Source organism: Mercenaria mercenaria, chromosome 9, assembly GCF_021730395.1.
Source record: "Mercenaria mercenaria strain notata chromosome 9, MADL_Memer_1, whole genome shotgun sequence".
NCBI lineage: Eukaryota > Metazoa > Mollusca > Bivalvia > Venerida > Veneridae > Mercenaria > Mercenaria mercenaria.
Window position 1 is genome coordinate 71,063,294 of NC_069369.1, and position 8,729 is coordinate 71,072,022.

An 8,729-nucleotide genomic window follows, 5' to 3' on the forward strand; every position below is an offset into this window, starting at 1 on the left:
AAAGACATATTTGCGTTACTATACTTATGGCAGCTAAACATGGGGGTAAATTTATGCTTTGTAAGCCCGATTTCTGTTGGTTACATTGCAAAACGTAATATTTGGTCTCCGTTTTTTTTTTTGTTGTTTTTTATTGATACGATGAAGCTGGAATCCAGGGTGTACCTAATTTTCGGAACGTTCGGAGTTCTAGGTGTGTTCATGTTGTTTTCGCACCAAATTCCTAACGTAATACCGGGTCGCTGAGATAGTACCTGTATGAAGTTAAAAAAATGTAGAATACAGGCAAATGTCTGAATATTTATCAAACAAATATACAAATGTATATTATATATTTAGAATATTTCAACCTAAAATACGAAGTTATGAGCATTTAATATTTTCATATTTCTAATCATTGACTTTGCCTTATTGCCCTCCTGGACCTTAAACACTGATACGTCTTTATTTAATTATCTGAGAATGATGTATTCACTTTTATTTCCAAAGTGTCTGCTAATATCTTAAGCCCTTTCAATCCAATGTTGCATACGAGGACAGTCACCATGTTCAACAGCAGCATGTCGTACCCGTCTGTCATAAATTTCTTTATAGCGTTGACATTTCTTCGTGGTTTAATTTGTTGGCAATATCATACGCAGATCTTAGACAGGATATTTTTCTTGGAGGAAGTGAGCCTTTCTCCATCTTTAAACGAGGGCAGTCCAAGAAAGGCATCTACCGCAAGACATAGTTAAACAAACATTTAGCAGAAAGTTGAACATCGAGTATTTTCATTTAATGTGGCTTAATATGCATGTGTCAGTGTAGACACGTGTGCCTTCCAGTTTCCAATCTTCAAGTGTGCCAATCATGTTCTTCAAAAGTGTCTGCTTGAACCTCTCTAATTTACCGTTACACATAGCGTGGTAAACTGTCGTCTGCATTTTTGCCATGACAACCATGCCATATAAGTTCTGTATTTCCTTTGATTCGAAGTTTTAGCCTCGGTCGCTGTGCAGTTTTGCTGGAATCTGTAATGGACGAAAAAGTTGTCATATAACTCATTTAAGCTACAGTCACACATACGGATATGTCCGTGCGTTGAGGTACGGTGCGGATAGGATTAGTCTGTGGATGTATAACTACAGAGCAGTACGTCTTAGTACGGGAAATAATGGTGAGAAACAGGAAACAAACAAAACAATACAGGACGCGAATAAGTACGTATATGTACGAGATACTACGTTGAATTACGTTTTACTGCGCCTTGCAACTTGCCCAGCGGACGGACGGGTCTGCGGTAAACTACGTTGAACTATGCTTAAGTACGAGCAGCCTCGGATAACTACGTTCAGCTACGGCGAGGTACGTAACAGCACGGATAACTACGTTTAAGTACGTTTAACTACGGATGAATAAGTTTCAGCCAAGTTGGACTAAAGTCACGCTCGAATGGCTACGGTTCGCTCAAACTTTTGTGCATGTTCAAAAGTTGGAGAAACTTGCAAGTTTGGAATAAGTTTTGAATACGTTTTGACCACGTTTTGGTACGGATCAATACGCATGACTACTCTTGAGGTACGGCTCAGATACGGATCGATACGGATTAATACGTTTCTGTCCGTAGCTAGACGTAGCTATCCGCGCCGTATGTGTGACTGGGGTATTACTGTGGTGTTTACCGTCTGGTTCCTGGTGGGTATTGCTTTTGAGTATCGATTGAAATGATCGGTGAGATTTTATCATATTGTTTTTAACTTCCGCTAGAATATTAAGCAGTTACTACTGTATTAGGATTAACCATTCTGAGAAAGGTGAGAGGGACCGAAAGCATAATAGCCCGTTAGATATCCTATTTTAAGTACACTAGTATATTCTTACCAAGGTCACATTTCCTAGAGTTTAGTTCACTGGACGCTTTGCAAGATCCGAATAAATGGTTTTACCGCTTTGTTCTCGAACAATAATAATTATTATTCTTAATTTACACCTTAAGTATATTTAAAAGCTAAGTTTTTTTATGGATGTTAATGTTTATAACGCGACACTGAATGTCGTTACTTTGGACCATGGTTGGGATTAAAGCAGTTCTGCAAGCATAAAACAACCAGCATTACAGCTACCAGACATTATTCTAGGTTTTCCGGGTCAACGACGTTACGCTGTTACTCACGGTTAACCAAAGGCGCAGGTAGTTGCGACAAAGTGAGATAGAGTACATGTTTTTATACTGCATTTTAAATTTGTAACGATGTTCAAGATACAGAATGATACCATACTTTATGGGATACAATATTGTAAATCCGTAAGATACCAAATCCGTGTTGTCATTAAATTTAGTCCTCCGTGGCTAAATGCTTACAGTTGCAGACTATAAATCACTAACCTAAATCTAGCTTTCGGAAGGTCGATGTTATCTAGAATGATTATTTCTGGCTGAAATATCTAGAAGTTTTTTCCACAATTACATCTGTATGACATGAACTTTGTAAGAGTGACTTAAAAGCAATGAAAACATACCAACAAAGCCAATAGTGTAGAGCAAGGAGCACTAGATTTTTAAAGTGTTCCTTCGGACGACTGGAGGAAATTAGTTTATGTCTAGACCCGTAACGCATAGTAATCACGTTATTTGGGAATTTGACTTCGTTTCATTTCGTGCAAGAGATCAATGTAATTATGAGATCTAAATTCCAGTCGTTTTCTGTTTTTGTCCGGTTTTAATGCCTATGACCGGGAATAATTAAGCTATTTGTTATTTAGCCGGTTTATTCCCATAATTTAAATCACGAACAAAATGAAAATCGCAAGTACATGTATATTTATTAATATGGTATATTTTGGCAAATACATTTGTTAAGTTATTTGTAATGCATTGACGCTGAAATTCAATTTCGTGGCGCGAAATAGGCCTCACTATTTTAACTATACATTTCGGGAACATTTATGATAATTTAAGATTTTACTTAAGTTTGTGGTGATTTCAACTTAAGTCTAAGTAAAAACGTAAGTTCTAGTCATAAAACAGCTAAAACTTAAGATACGTAAGAAATGACTTAAGTCAGAAAATAAAATAGCGTGGTGAGTACGATTAAAGTGTTGTTTTCAGATAAAAGCACTTTAAACATAATTCTGCATGTTGAATCTGTCTGAAATTAATGTTGTTTTTTTAATGTGTTCGTCCACGATAAAAAACAAGAATTACTTATTAAATTGTTTTATGAATAACAAATATACTTCAGTAAAATAAATTTCTAACCTAAATAATACTTAAGTAAATAATCAATTTCTTATACTTATACTTAAGATGCTTTATGAATACGGCCCCTGATCTTTCCTTTTTAAATCACTGATCACTAACAAATTAAAGGTTTCTGTAATTATAACGTATGATTGTTTCCATACTTAGAGGCAAAACACGCATAACAGAATATGAAAAGTACGTAGTCACCTTAATTACATGGCCTAGGGTAGGTAGAAGGCGCATATATTGTACTGTGAATAAGATATTACCTAGACATAGTACTAGAGATCAGTCAATTACCCAAATTATAATCCTACCTTGCATTTACCTTTACACCTGTATGACGAAAATTAAAAGGCAGAATGCAGTAACTGTGTAATGAAAAACTTAGTAAAAAATAGGTCATTTAAATTAAATGTCCATTTTCATGTAAAATATTGAAGAGTTTTTTCTTGTTTTTATATATAATGTCTGATATTGTATAAATAAAATTATTTCTAAATTTCAGCTTAAATAATGGATCTGAATTTATTTTATCAGTCTTAAAACATTTTGTGATATCACACAATATGCATGTATTTGACAATTATTTTGCATTGACATAAGTTCTTTCTGCAATAATCCAGTTATAATTGGGGAATAAATATTTATCAAAGGCTAGACAGTTAGGACTATCTACCAGAGCGAATACATGGAAATTAAATAAGAAGTTTAAGTAAATCATCAATAACATGCTTGAAAATGATTAGATCAAGACATAAATATTATATTCGGTTTAAGATTATATATATAAGCAATCAACGTTAATTTTTTTATTGTTTTTCATAATTTGAAATTTTAGGTAATATCCCTATATAATAATAATTACCACATCAACTGCAACACATTTAACACGTAAAATAAACATTATTTTAATTTATTTGAATATCATTCTAAGCCGACGTATGATACGCTCTATTTAGAATACATCACAAATAAAAGTGGTATGCATGAACTTCAATTTATACGACCAAGATTAAATAAAAGAATAAAGAAGACAAACGCTTTTAAAAGCATTCCTTTACTTTTTCATGCCTTATTCATTTTACTGCTTTCTTTCACTATTACCAATACTCTCAAGTTTCTGCGTTAGAGTTTGTGCAATTAAAACAAGAAATTTAATACACTGTAGTCATTAATACACGAACATATCTTGTAATGTAAAAGGAATTTGTAAAAGGAATTGCTTTCGCCGTTTATAAACGAAAGTGAAACTTTTTCCTTGCACACTAATGTATAAGTAATACAATACCAAAAGAAGGTGACCGGAACCACTTCAGTTCAGTGGTTAATACCTGTTCAATTAGCGATGCCGGAATAAAATATGTACTTTGTTTGTGGGAGATTGCTATGGGTACTTCTACATTTTCTAGACACATATAGACTTGTCGTGGAATGTTTGTTTGTTTTGGGTTTAACGCCGTTTTTCAACAGTATTTCAGTCATATATCGGCGGGCAGTTAACCTAACTAGTGTTCCTGGATTCTGTAACAGTACAAACCTGTTCTCCGCAAGTAATGCCAACTTCCCAAAATTAATTATCAGGTGGAGGACGAATGATGTCAGACACAATGTCTTTTATCAAATCGTCACGGAGAGCATACGCCCTGCCCGGGGATCGAACTGGCGACCCCGCGATCCGTAGTCCAACGCTCTCCCTACTGAGCTAAGCGGGCGGGCTGTCGTGGAATGGAGCGTAGTATGCAAAGGAATTTATGATTTCATTCAGGAACTAGCTTAAGTTTGAAAATTATATTTTGTATATATTATATTTTGTGGACAAAAAGTACAAATACGAGGAAGTATATTCATGTCACAATCTGATATTTTGCTTAATGAGTAACGGTCTGTTATACGTCTGATTAGCAATTTATACGCTGCTAAAGTAAGGATGAGTTTATGCATAGAATAGTTTTTGCAATTATATGCAAGGGTCAGGACGCCTATTTATCAGTAGATATGGGATTGGAGTGTACATGCCTCTGTTACAGAGCTATTATACCTATCTTACACATGCCACTGATTCAGTGCAAGGATACTTATTTACAGATACATATAGGATTGGGATGTGCATATGTCAATGTTTCTGGGTAAGGATATATCTAAATTAAACAACTGAATTGACATGAGGTAACGATAGTTCTATTACATTTCTATATTGAACCTAATATATATTAAAATGCACAAATAACAATAACAGATCCTAAATAAACCAAAATGCCAATACATATCAAATCGTGAAAACATCAGTTTTCGAGACAATTATCTAAACATTTTATTTAGTTGACCTAAAAGTATACATTACAATATGTGCCTATAATATTCCTTGAAATTCAAATAATGGCGCCTTCAAATTAATTGAAACCAGCAGTTTTTATCTGGTTTGGAATATTGTAGATTTTTTAGAAAAATTTTGCTATATATTCTAGGCTATCGTAAACGGCTACGGTACCGTCTTGATAGTATGGATGTTTTTTGACATTATAAATGCAATGGTTGTGACAAGCTCTAACTGACAAAACTGCGCGGCTCTGGCATATGAAGCCTGGCTTTGCAGGGTTGCCGTGGAGTCGTCAATCTAATATATGACATTATCGCAAGTTCGGCTGTATTGGACACGATGCCTAGCTTGGCATGGTTTTCGTTTCTCCATCATCCAGTAGATGACATCGGCACCAAATTCCGGCTATATTGGCAAGCGGTGACTGGCATAAACTTCAGTAGATGACGTCATTACTAAATTGGCTTTATTGGCATATGGTTCCTAGCTTAGCAGGGTCTTTATGGCAGATTTTTCATATAGTAAAAGAAGTCATCGCCAAACTCATGTGGTAGAAGATCATCCCTTGCAAAATGACGTTAATGGACGACAACAGCCGGGACAATATGTTTATCGAAGCTTCCAACGTGCCCTTGATATTTTTGGTAATATTGTTCTGTACAGTATGGTATTCAGTCAAAATGTATATCCTTAATATGTGTACAATGATGCTTACATCTAATGTCTATAGTACGGGGGCCAATAAGGTCTACCATGCATCCCTCCCCCCCCCCCCCCCCCCCAGACTTTTTTTCATAGGTACCAAATTGTTTGGCAGGACCAACTCTTCCAAAATAAAAAATGTTCCCATGAAAAAAACTCTTTTGAACTACATATGATTTCACTGTTTCCATGGCAACCGTTCAGTTTTGAAAAGGACAACCATATAGATGATGAACAGTCATATCTTGGTCTGTTTAGGTGATAAAACAATAAAAATGGTGTCAAAATTGAGCTAAGACTTTGTTCTTTAAACAGCAGCATTTTATGTTAATTAACTCATTTGCATATTCATGAATATTAATGAGAATTTTACAAAATGATACAATTTTGTTAAAAAATAACATTTTCTAAGTTTCAAATCAATTTAGATGTACCAAACAGCTTTGATCTGGCCTTAAAGTCTCTCGGTGTGTTTTAATATATTATTTTGTTACTGTTATCGTCTTTTTTATACTCAAAACTGGATGTGCTCATCTAATTTGCATAAAATGAACCAGTGTCACAAACAACGAATAAAATTATGAGACCAATTAAACTGAATAAAATGATATAATTAATTGTTATCAATGAAATAACAAATTTTATCTGGTCTATAATATTTGCAGACATAGCGTTAATACTTTATTGAAGAAAAAATAAAAATGTAACATACATTACACATATTACGTTCCCATTTCAACAATGTTGTTGTATTGCATCAATTATTTAGAAGATATTCCAGAAACATAATTAATATTACTTATTGTGTACTGTAATAATACAATATGCTTCTTTATTTGTCAAACAGTGTGGATTTTTTTCCGTAACACACTTAAATACGTTACCACCACCATTGCTTTTTAAAAAGATATTTAAAATATACTGATTCATTTAAACTGTTAGTGGTAAGTTTCAAGAAGGTTTTCTTCTGTTATTTTAGACATGTAAATGTCTATGTAGTTGCCAATATAAAATGAATAGCGAAATAACGATACTATGATAACGGAAACGCGACAGTGCAATGGTAAAAACGCGACACGACAGTATATCACATTATCACCATCGTACTATCGTATTATCGCGTTTTCGTTATCATATTATCGCGTATTTAACATCGTGTTGTCGAGTTTTCATTATCGTAGTTTCGTTATTTCGCGTTTTCATCATCGTACTATCGAGTATCACGTTTCAGATGAACACATTCAAAGGCGATGACCCTAACGGAATTCCGTATAAATGCGATTTACTGATAAATGTGTGATTTGTATCTTCGTAGATGTACCTGCTCACCCCTCTCATATTTAGCCGCTCCGATAAGGCAGGTGTGGATTTGGAGTCAGTAATTCGATCAATGGGTTAGCCGTTTGCTTCCTGTTGTGATTAAAAGGATGCCGTAAATGTATCACAGTGCACCATCTCTGATGAGCACTGACCTATTGACAATATTATGCCTGTCGTTACTTATATCAAATAATGTTGAAAAACGGGATTAAACCGAAAATAATACAAAGAAAACTAGCAATCAGTTTAATTGCGACATATACCTCTCGTAGACCTAGAAACGGAAACGGACAAATAAATTTTGAAAAATAGACATTTATATTTATTTCACTGTTTTTATCTTATAGCTTGTAAGGTCACCGAAGTAAAAAAATATCAAAGAAAAACTATTTTCCGAAAACATTGATCTTTCATATATTCAGTAACAGTACTTTTGTCACTTGCTGATTTTTATATTGATTAAATTTCAAGGATGTGCCAAGGACATTGCCTCTTTTAAATTTTGTTATCGTTTAAAAGTGCAATATCATGTAATTGCGAATATTTATAACATGGTGAAAAAAAAGCACAATAAGCTAATTTATCAGCTGCACATTTGTACGAAATCAAAATTAAGTCAGCGAAGAATAATAATACCGTAAACCTAACTTATCTGCTCATTGGAAATCATTTAATGATTAATGTTTATGGTACAGTATTAGTTTTACACAATTGTTAATGTTAGATCTGTTTAATTAAGGTTTCTTTGGAAATGAACTTGTAAAGCTAATAAAAGTATTTTTCATTAACAGTACAATATACTGATGTAAAAATGAAAAATTAAAATATAAAAATAGAAATCAAAGCTAATCTATTTTAAAAAAGGAAAAGCAAAGAAAAACAACAGCAGGCCTGAATGAAACAAGATTTAAACTTGAAAAGCAGACTGAAAATTAAGAGCTGACTGCCAAAAAAAAAATCCGCTAAATTCAGTTAGATAAAACGATGCGGCTACACAAATTATTCAGCAAAAGCGTAGAAACAATCTGACATAAAGAACCACTAATGCAAATCTTAATTTTGACCATACAAGAGAAAAACGTCACGGGTGAATTCCTGCAGAAGCTGTAAAACCCGCCCGCAGGCTATTTCGGTGCGTGTTACCATATTTATTACCTCTAA